Here is an 8,189-nt window from a genome sequence, read left to right as displayed (position 1 = left end):
GCCTCTGCTTTCGGCTCCGTGCTCCCCTTTACAGACCACACTTGCCAAAGACAGGCAGACATTTTAGTCTGAACCTCGACAGGACTGAATGGGGTTTCAAGACATAAATAATAGTTTCAAAATCTGGACTTTCAGGGTCGGTTTGGTGTGGTCATTCCTATAGAACTGCCCACGAAAGTCTTCTTTCCTGGAGCCTTAAAACTTGTCCTTCATTCCAAGGAAGACAATTAACACAGATTTTATGGTTGCTACATAGGTCTGGGAAGAAAGAGCACAGAAGTCAGGGCATCTCGTGGGCCTGCCTGCCTTACACACCTTTCTCTTCCTGCTTGGGCCAGTCCTGGAAGAATATGTCTGTGATGAAGAGTGAACCCAGGAGAGCTTTTGTAACTTCAAACAGAGAGGCAAGGGTGAAACCTTCTTAAATAGATGATAAAACACTGGAAATGAGGCATCCATTTCCATCTATGACATCAGGGTCTATTAGAGAGCTTGGATTGCTGTCATCCTGCCAGCAGAAAAGATCATTATGCTCATTCATAAGTGCCTGTGAGTGAACAAATTTGTGGGGATTAATATGGAGCATCACTTCTTATTAAGTTCATCATTATAACCTGGCAGCGCTTGCCCGAAGGTGTCAATGCTGTAACACAAAGGAAGAAGGTGGCCATGAAGGTACGAACCTGCTGGACTCACACTACCGCTGAGCACAGCGTCTGCTGAGACGAGTCTCTGCAGACTCTTATTACCAGCATCACGAGCTGCTTTAGTAAGATGCAATGGTTACGGCCGTGTGAAATGCCTCATTCAAAGACTGCTCATTTTTCTTGTGATCCAGTACAACAGACGTCCTCAGCTTTACCTTCCCCAGCTCTGCTTCTGCATAACACCAGCACTGGCATCACATCCAGCTTTTGAATCGAGTGAATTACACCAGCATTTCTAGGAGTCACTTGTAGGACAACGTATGTTGCTTTAGAAGTGAAAGTACAACAGAAAACACCTTCTACATCATGYAGTAAAATTTAAACCCCATATTTGATATCAGAAAGTGTAATGTAAATATGAGGTGCGTTGACTGAACATACTCAATGCCTCAGAAAGTAGGACTGCTCATTTAGAGCTGCAACATGTGGTTGGATGAGTSATGGTAGGTGACCACTCTGAAAACACCAGCCTATGCTAACAAGTGCAAAAGATTTTTTTTAAAGAAGGAGCTGGTTAAGATCATGATTTTATTTCCTGCTTTTATTTTATATGAAATCCCAGGACATGATTTAACTGTTGCTACTGGAAGAGTGCAGGTGGAGGGCCCTTATGGAACAGTAAATCATAGTTTTGTTCCCAGACTTAGATAAAGACAAACAGCAAAGCAAGGAAGAAGAGGTCAAGCTAGGAGAGGGTATCACACAYGGGTCTTTAATGCAGTGCATCAAATCTAACTATGGTCTGGTGACCATAGTCACTGAGAGCAGCGCAAGAAATTACTGCCTGTCAGCAGCTGKACATAAGGGTCTTCTTAACATGCCATAACCCAGCGAAGCCTGTCTGACATGGCCCCAGCAGAGGCATTTTACAGCCCTTCCAGCCTATGCAGGCTGTCATGATGGTTAAAATGCAAAAGGTATCCCTCTAGATGCTCCTTCCCACAGCGAGAAGCGAAAAGCAAACTCTTCTTACTGAATATTTCCACAGATTAGGAGTGGAGCCTCCAGTCAGCAACGATGGAAAACACTTAAGCCTGTGCTTAGCTTTTGCAAGCACTTGCATCTTGCTGTTTGCAATGGGATTTAAGTACATTCCCCAATTTCATGAGTGCTTTAAGGTTCCTTCTGGAACAGAGGTGTGCCATAGCAGTGCATATGCATGAACTTCCCCCGCGGTTCATGTGCTCGTACCTAGAGAGGCTGCTAGAGCTCGGTGTTGGAGTCATCTCTTTTGGGTAGTGGAAGATCTATATTGTGTGCCCCTGGTGATTTATCTATCCATTATACCTCTAAATTGGATAATGAAAACAAGTAGAAACAACKCAGAAACCGAACTGCAAAGAAATCAGCAAAACGCACTAACTGCGAAAGCTCGGTGCATTTGAAATGTTCTCTCCATCATTAGAGCTAAAGAGGCCCGGGTATCATTAACAGAGCAATATGAGAAAATGTCCTTTATAAACATTAATTTCAATTTTCACAATGTCTCTGCAATTTTCACATCGCTGCATGTGAATAAAATTACACACCCACCTCTGAATCACTGATGGTTGTTCGTATTTACTATGGGTTTACACCAAAGGCAAGGAGGAAGGAGCTGCTTGCCACGGCAGAATCAGGCCTTAACCAGCCGCTCTGAGCAAACCTCCCACAGCACCAATATCCCATTAAAATATATCCAATCACACATGCTGAAGCAATAGTCTTATGATGATGCTACAGAACCTTAAGTCCAAAATTAATGAAATTTTCTCTTCTTAACTCCTTTTCTCTATTTTTTCTAGCTCTTCTCTTCCCACGCTTGGAAAAATCATATCAGCCTCCCATTTGTCAAACAACTGAGATCCTTTATTTTAATTACAGAAAGTTGCTGTGTTTTTCTGTTGTTTTTTTTTTCCTCTTTTCTCAGTGTTTGTGAACTGTATCAAAGGCATCATGTTTGGGGACTGATTTCAGCCCCTTTCATTAACAGGGATCTCTGGACTAGGCTCTAAGTGACATTTGAGCACTAATGGGATGCTAATATAGAATGTGTGCGTGTTTTCCTGCAYTGAGCATGTTTCTCTTCTCACATCATCCAGGGCACTTTATAAAATACCCAGGAGCCCAATAGTCCAAGTGGACCCAGGCRGTGGTAACACTCCTGCTGAACCTGAAGAAGGCAGTTCACATTCCCATAACATTATCAGTATCGGACTCGCAGCACAATAAATTCACCCACGTGGGCCATGTCTGTGAAATAACCCTCTCCAATCTTTTTCCCCCCTGATTGCTAGAAAGCCTTGACGGATGCCTGCGCAAACCCCTTCCATTGCATCTGCTCCTTGAGCAGATCGGCACCATGCTGCTTCTCGAATCCCTCTGGGCAGAAATCCGGCATTCGATAAAAACAGCAAYAGCGGGGAGTGTTTCATCCTGCTGGACTGGGACACTGACCCAGCTCTCCGCTAGCCGGCTGGAGACGCGCTCGCGCAGCGATCGGGTGCTCCCAGGCAGATTGCATTTCACTCCGCTCCCCTGGCTCCTGCAAGGATGCGGACAGGCAGATAGCACGGTGCAGAGCACCGAAGGAGCAAGCGAACCCCAGGGAGGAGGGCGCCCGGTGCCCGGCCGGCTGCAGGCACCACGCTTTGGGCACAGCGCGTTGGCAGCGCCGTGGTGCTGGCAAGGCCAACGTAGCAGCAGGTGGAGAGGAGAAGCACAGAACAGTTATGCAACTCCGGCTGGAGCRGAGCTGGTCTCCTTTCAAACGCGTGCAAAATATCCTCATCGGAGAGCTCTTGAGCTGGGACACGCAGCGGCTTTGTGCGAGGATTTCGTTTTCCAGCGGGCGATTTTGCTAGAAGAAATATTACCTGTCTTTTCCCCCTAGGCTGCTTTATTTATTGTATTTTTTTTTTTTTTAAAGCCTGCAGTGCTCAGCTCTGCAGATACCCGTGCTGGAGCCACAGTCTCCTGAGGTCACTGGAGGCTTCGGCTTCAAAACCTTCAGGAGCCTGCCATTACACCGCAGCCCCCTCTTGCATCCCTATCCCAAATCCCGGTGCAGAACAGGAGCAGCAACAGACCCAGCTTTTCCAACACCATCAGCCTGGAGGGCAATCCTGGCTGGATGGCGAAGGGGCATCCAGGCTCTGTCATCCCTTGGCTGTTGCTGAAAGCACAGCAAAAAGGAGCAGAAAAGACCTTGTCTTCTGCAATGCAGATGTTCCTCAGGCCAGCTCCAGGGCCTGCCATCACAGGCAGCAAGTACCAGAACTTCCTGACTCCAAGGGCTAGAAATAGGCATTGATTAATTTTCCACTGGGACTCACCTCCATGCYGTTTTGGCCCTGCTCTTCCTTGTGCAGACTCTGCCCCGTCACCCCAAAAGTGAACTTTGGGCTAGATTTTTGGAGGGTGAGTGACAAGGAGACCCTCACGAGGGGGAACATCCAAACCGAAGATCCCTTCTGGACGCAGGGTGCAAACAGCAGCTTTGATTCAACAGCAAGAAGAGGGTTGCCCCAGCCTGGCCTCCAGGCTGTTGCGGCATGCAGCATTCCTGTTGAGCACAGCTTTGCGCCCAAGCGATGCTAGAGACGTTGGCTGTCTCCCAGCTTGCCTAGTTTCCTGGCCACGTTCCTGCCTGCGCGATGCGGTTTGCAAACAAAAGCTGAACCAGGCATCCTTCCGAGTGGGAACCTGCAGTTAATCCTCCCCAGATTCATCAAAAGCTGCGCTAGGTCAGGATACTCCTAGCTGAGGAATAGCAACGCTTCTCCAGCTCTTTCGCTGAGCTGTCAAGCGCTTTACAAATATCACTCGCGCATCRCAACAGCTCCCTAGAGAGCAGTCGCACTTATTTAGCCACACACAGGAGGAAACTAAAGCACCYGTTGACGAACTGCCCTATGGACTGTGCAAGTGCTTTGAGAGCGTCTAAGAAACTCATCAACGACTGCAGAAATCCGGCCCAAGGAATGAGCAGAAAAAGGGCTGGGAGCAACCCTTATTCCCTGCAGTCGTTCATCTCTCCTCTCACACACTCTCCGTCTTGCAGATCCCAGCTGGAGGACTCTTTTCCCGTGCTTGACTCCGCCACTCGAAGTTTCTCTCCATCTGCCGTCATCCCCCCCCCGCAGCTGAATTGTTCAGTTCTGAAGGGTTTTGGGGATGCAACTGTCATGAATGAGGCTTTGTGGGATAAAGTTACATGGTATTATCTATAATTTTGAGTGCTGCAGTGGGCGGCTCTCCATGTGTGTATCAGTTCCTGAGGAAAAAAAAAGGGGGAAAAAAATGCTGTGGCAACAGTTTCTGTACATAAGCAGAAGTGTGAGCAAATTAAAGGGCTTGCTCAGAAAGGGGGAATGCACAGGACCAGTCAGTCCTAGGAGCAGAAACATGCCTTTTTAAATAAGTACTTGCAAGGTGTCTTCATGAAATCTTCCTAACAGGCTGCCCTACACCAGCACAACCGTGCAAAGAAAAGACATGAGCTCTGCACCTTTAATAACAGCAAGTCCTTCTGCATTCACAGAATGGTTGAGGTTGGAAGGGACCTCTGGAGATCATCTAGTCCAGCCCCCCAAATCCCCCTGGAGCAGATGACAAGACCTCCACAGAGCTCCAGAGAAACCTGAATTTGAGCTCATTTCACAGCTATCCAGGCCCCTTTGCTCAGACCATGCAGGGAAGAGAGACGCAGGAAGGCAGGCCAGGATGTGCTGTGCCAAGTCACCTCACTTCTGCCTGGGTTTTTGGTGCAGGACGGAGACGGTTTGTGCATGCATGGGAAGCCCCATGGGCATGGGGATGTACGGTGCATGCACAACTGGTCCAGTCTCTCCCAACAGTGTCCTACCCTCCACATCTGCAGGGGAGACACCCGGACCCTGGCAGCCCACCTGAAAGCAGCGTTTGCAGGCAGACAATGAAGACGTGCTCAGAGGAAACCAAAGGTTTGGGAGCTCTGAGACCAAACTTCCAGGAACCTCGGCACTTCATTCCTTCCAAGACCAGGCTCCATGCAAATGGCTGTTAAGTATCTGCCTCCGTTCCTGCTAGTGGAAAGCTGTTCCTGAACCACACTGGTCTCATTGCCAGGGACCTGCAGCTAATTTCCAGAATCACTCTGCTCATGGTGAGACTCCTACTCCAGAAAAGATGTTAGTTATATTGTTCTTTTCCCTCTTTCTCCCTCTCTCTCACTCCCTTCCATCTCCCAGCTCTTACCTCTGAATGAATTTCCTGCGAGCAGTCCTCACCTCTCAGCCTTCTTTTTGCTTGACTGAACAAGTTGAACTCTTGCCATATTCTTCTGAAGGACAGGTCCTTCCTTTCCTGATGGTCCTTCCCTGCACCTCTTCCACGCTGGGCTCATCTTCCCAGGCCAGGGTGAGCACAGCGGTGCCCTGGGCTCCCAGTCACCTCCCCAGACCTCACTCATGGGCAGAAACTCCCCTGGTCTCCTCTGATAGCTGCTAATACCCCAGCTGTCCTCCTCCAGCTGCCCATGGGGCTTCCAGGAGCACGAGGAGAACTCTGCCTGCACCCAATACCAGGCAACAAGGAGCCACCTTGCACAGCCCCGTGAGTTATTTCCATGCAATATTGCCACCCTCCTTCCCCATGGAGCCTCCCAGCTTGTTCTCAGCTGATTTATCCGCTCTCTCCTTTCACACCAGGTTCATTAATGAAAATATGAAATGCAGCAGATCCCAAGTTTGGCTTCTGAAGAACTTCACTGTTAAACTCTCTCCAGCCTGGCTGCTCTCTTTTCACCTCAACCAGCATCCCTCACCCTCTTAGCTGGTTCTTCAACCAGTTCACGGGTCTTGTATTGATTTCTACCTCCTCCAGCTGGGCCAACAGCTAATTTCCCCTCTACCAAGCTGTATTAACTCCAGCTGGAGGAGATCTGTTCCCCTTTCCCAACCAAAGGATCAGGTGTTTTCAAAGAAAGCAATCTAGCTGGTCTAGCATGATTGACTTCTTAAATCTGTTTGGCCTTTTACATCATTTTCCATTCACCTTCTTATCTTCCCATTTTTTCCCTCCCAGATCAGTTTGAAAACCTTGCAGACTGCTGATGTCAGGATAGCAAGCCTGCAGGGAGCCAGGTAACTTCTCCTTCTTTCTTAAATGCCAGAACTATAGTTGTTACTCAAGCGTCGTAGCAATGCAGCAGCTCTCTCAACGTGTAGAATCCCTTTACAAACTCAAGCATTGAGGCTTCCCCATTTTCCTGAATTCAGCACGATTTAAAAACATAGCTATCCATAGCTATCCGCGGGGTCTCTCTTCGCCAGAGCCAGCTCAGCGAAGCTGCCTGCAGTCTGACAGCACTGGGTCCCCGTGGGCATCGTGTTGCATCCTCCTCCTGTATTAAACATCTTCATCAAGCTGTTTCTGGGGTGAGAAGTTAAGTGCCAAATGCTTTTAACTTGGAGAATAATTCCAGCCTGGTAAAACGTTTGGATAAAACACTTGAATTTTAGGTTAAGTGAGAAAAGCCTTCCTGCGGCACATTTGGCTAGACTGCAGGCTGATATTGATCCCTATAAATTCCCGCCCAGGCAGAGATCAGGAGCAGTTCCTGTGCAGCAGACTGGTTCACACGCGTTCCAGTTTCTCAACAGACCCGTGATGGCCGAATCCATATTTCACTGGGAGCTAGATGGGAAAGCAGTAAGAGTTTGAGCAGTCAGGGTTATGCTGTTGGCTGTGGGGTCCAACCCTGCTCCGAAAAGAGATGCTCAGAGATACACCGGGGGGTTGCACAGCTCTGCCCAGGAACGACCACAGCAGCTCTGTCATGGTCACAAGGAAAGCAATGCCACGGGGGGTTTGGAAATTCGGAAACTTAAGGCCACGTAACCCAGCAAGACCATAGACCTGCTTGTGTTGGAAGGGAAGGGAGATCTTCTCCACTTAAAAGGGATGCAAAGGGATGAGGCGGGTATGCAAAGCCCCTCTGAATTTCTCTTCTTTTTCTTTCTTTCTTTTTTTATTTACTTTTCTTTTATTTGCAGTATCTCAGAACGCAGATCAAGGTGGAAATAAAGAACAGCCCACTTCAATCCCGGCACCCTCTCATGCCTGAGCGCTGCGTTGTGCAAGCCTAGCGATGCTGTTCGAGGAGAACGTGCATCTGTCTGTGTGTGCAATTATTTTTTTTACGCTGGTTCCTCATATGCAACCGACCCTTCCCAAAACCTTTGGAGGGCAGGTCCTCAGTTGCCTTCCTAGAGGCAGGAAAAGCTCTCAGAGCACTGGGGTAGAGGTTTGAACCCGGATCGTAAATCCATTCAGATTTACCAATATTGGAATACTCTTATTCTGCAGGACATTCATATGGGGGGGGGGCAGGGGTTGGCTGACACCATCACTGTCATCGCGATCCCACCGCGATCGGCCAAATCCTGCCCCACTTTGCTTCTGGGGGAGGCTGGAGGCTGCGATCGGGCCGGGAGAGGCAGTGGCGGGGCCGCAGCACGG

Source organism: Apteryx rowi, unplaced genomic scaffold (genome assembly GCF_003343035.1).
Source record: "Apteryx rowi isolate R43461 unplaced genomic scaffold, aptRow1 scaffold_991, whole genome shotgun sequence".
NCBI lineage: Eukaryota > Metazoa > Chordata > Aves > Apterygiformes > Apterygidae > Apteryx > Apteryx rowi.
This window is presented reverse-complemented; position numbering follows the sequence as displayed.